The following is a 3511-nucleotide window of genomic DNA, read 5'->3' on the forward strand; positions in this document are numbered from 1 at the left end:
TTATGATATGAGATGAGAAATGTTTATGAAAATGCAGTATGTTCTGCCATGTTTTGATATGCATATGGTTTCCCAAATTTGATCAACAGTATTGAATATGTTATGTATGGTATATGTAGAATAAAGAATACTCATGTTGCCACACACTGGTATTAGTTTATTCCCTTACTGAGAGGTGTCTCACCCCTAAATCTTATACATTTTTCAGGAGCCCCTGATAGGAGAGCGGAAAAAGCCCCGCTGATCTAGATCAGTTGTTTGCCCTCTTTGGAAGGGTAAGTTTTTGGTAGGGACAGTTAGGTTTTGTGGGGATTGTCCCTAGATTTCATTTTTGAAATGTATATACTGTGAGATAGTAATTGTAGTGACTCTGGTATGTGTTATGCACATTATGATGAGATGTATATGATTTTATACTTTCTGTTGCGTAGGCTTCTGCTGTATGTTTTGTTATATCCCTGGTGCCCACGGGCCCAGGTGGATTGTGACCTGCTGAGCTGGAATGTATGATGTGATGATAATTTATTTATATAAAAAAAATATATATGTGAAAAAGGAGCAGGTCGTTACAGTTGGTATCAGAGCCTAGGTTGCTAGGTTCCGTAGACTTTAGAGTGCAGCACGAACAATACCAGAGTTTAGAAAAGGATTTGAGGTTTTGTTCTACAGTCTAGGGGCAGGACTTCCATGATAATTTCTGTGTTTTTCCTGGGGTGACGATTTTAGGAAAACCATAGTAAGCTATTGTCGGGTTGTGTTCCTAGAATGTAGGATTGGGGATTAGCAATGAGTTAGAAATGTTGAGATAAGTGGTGAGGATAGGTGGGTAAATTATGAGGATAGGATTACTGAATTGCAACTGCTATTTTCCAAGATGGATGCAGAAGGAAATAGTGCCCATGCGAGTGGCAGTGATGGAGCAGGACCATCAGGTGCAGCTGGGACCAACTCTGATGCGGTATTACGTAGCGTGGTTTAGCAGGTTATGGCTGAGATTGCTAGGAGCTCGAGGGAGCAGAGTGGTCCATCTACAGGCCATGGGTGCACAATAGAGAAATTTACGAAGATGAATCCTCCGGCGTTCTCAGGTGGAGTTGATCCTGTAGCTGCTGAGAACTGGAAGCAGGAGATTGAGAAAATCTTGGCTGTGCTACAATGTACTGAGGAACAGAGGGTCCTCTTTGCCACCTATAAATTGACAGGAGAGGTTGAGAGGTGGTGGACTGTGGTGAGACTATTGGAGCAGCAGAGGGTGACTCCGATAGCTATGACATGGGACTGGTTTAAAGATCTATTCTTTGACAGGTATTTTTCAGCTATTGTGGGAGGCTAAGGTAGAAGACTTCCTGAGTCTGAAGTAGGGACAACTATCCGTCCAGCATTATGCAGCATGTTTTATCGAGCTCTCTCGATTCGCCCCATACATTGTTCCTGATGAGGTGAGGAAGGCGAGGCAGTTTGAGAGAGGTTTAAGGCGGAGTATATTTAGGCAGGTGGTGGTGCTGCAGATCCAGGACTTCGCTGAGTTGGTCGACAGGGCGGCCTTGGCAGAGATTGGTGAGCGTCTTGATGCAAATGAGCAGGGGCAGAGGAAGAGATCTGCATCTACGAGCTACCAACAAGGTCACAGGCCGGGTTAGTGGAGGAGAGGTAATCATGGTAGAGGGCGGAGACAGGAGACAGGAGGACACGAGGTGCAGACAGGGTAGGGTCCTCTAGTTTGTCAGACTTGTGGTAGGAGTGTCAAGCTGGTGGTGTAGTGTGCTACCGCTGCGGTAGATCGGGACATATAGTGCGAGATTGTCCTACCCCGCCAGATGCAGCTCCGGTGTGCTATCGCTGCGGTAGATCGAGGCACATGATACGAGACTGCCCTACTCCACCAGATGCAGTTCCAGCTCCTAGACCATACCGGGGAAGTTATCAAGCACCACGGGGGGGCCAGTAGAGGAATACAGCTCCAACCAGGGTGTTTACTCTGACGCCAGGTGAGGCTGAGGCGTCAGGTGACGTGGTGATAGGTATGGTCATTATGCTTTCTTTTAAAGTTATTGCATTATTTGATTCAGGAGCTACACACTCGTTTGTGTCCTTGGGGTGTATTAAATTATGTGAGGCTGAAACACAATCATTAGATGTTGAACTGTTGGTATTTACACCAACTGGGTCGGTAGTGAGGTGTGGTAGGGTACTCCGCGACTGCCCAGTAGAGATTCAGGGGAAAACATTGTTTGCTGATTTGATAGTGTTAGACATGCATGGGTTTGACGTTATATTTGGCATGGATTAGCTAGCGGCTAATTTTGCCAGCATAGATTGTTGTGCACGAGAGGTGATATTCAGACCCCCGGGGGAAGCAAAATTCAAGTTTGTAGGGTCGCATGTACAATCCTTGCCTCAGCTAGTTTCAGCTATTCAGGCCAGGAGACTACTACTGAGTGGTTGTCAGGGGTTTGTGGCGGTTGTGAAAGAGATGTCAGAGAATGAGTCGAAACTTGCTAGCACGCCTGTAGTGAAGGAGTTTGTGGATGTTTTTCCAGATGACTTACCAGGCTTGCCACCCGACCGTGAGGTGGATTTCTCTATTGATCTACCTCCCGGTACAGCGCCGATTTCTAAAGTACCTTATTGAATGGCACCAGTGGAGTTAGCAGAATTGAAGAATCAGTTGCAAGATCTGCTAGATAAGGGCTTCATACGGCCCAGTGTATCTCCGTGGGGAGCTTCAGTTTTATTTGTGAAAAAGAAAGACGGAACTATGAGGATGTGTATAGACTATAGGGAGATAAATAAAGTGACAATCAAGAATAGGTATCCTCTACCCCATATCGATGATTTGTTTTACCAGCTCCAGGGTACACGGGTGTATTCGAAGATTGACCTCAGATCTGGCTACCATCAGGTGAAGGTGAAAGCAGAAGACGTCTCAAAGACGGCCTTCAGAACTAGGTATGAGCATTATGAGTTTCTAGTAATGCCGTTTGGTTTGATGAATGCTCCTGCAGTATTTATGGACTTGATGAATAGAGTCTTCCACCAATACCTAGACCAGTTTGTTGTTGTTTTTATTGATGATGTACTGGTCTATTCTAGGAACTATGAGGAGCATGAGACGCACTTGTAGGTTTTGCAGACACTTCGGGAAAAGAAGTTGTACGCCAAGTTCAGTAAATGTGAATTTTGGCTGGAGAAGGTCGTGTTCTTGGGGCATGTTGTATCTGGAGACGGTATTTCTATGGATCCTAGCAAGATTGAGGCTATAGTGAATTAGGCTAGACCAAGAAATGTCCAGGAGATCAGGAGTTTCTTGGGGCTAGCAGGCTATTACCGTCGTTTTATTGAAGGATTCTCAGCTTTGTCAGGGCCCTTGACACGACTGATGAGGAAGAATGTTAGATTTGAGTGGGACGATATTTGTGAGCAGAGTTTTCAGGAGCTGAAGCAGAGACTACTTACAGCACCAGTGTTGATCATCCCATGTGGGGGTGAAGGGTATACCATTTACAGTGAT

Source organism: Malania oleifera, chromosome 10 (genome assembly GCF_029873635.1).
Source record: "Malania oleifera isolate guangnan ecotype guangnan chromosome 10, ASM2987363v1, whole genome shotgun sequence".
Classification (NCBI taxonomy): domain Eukaryota; kingdom Viridiplantae; phylum Streptophyta; class Magnoliopsida; order Santalales; family Ximeniaceae; genus Malania; species Malania oleifera.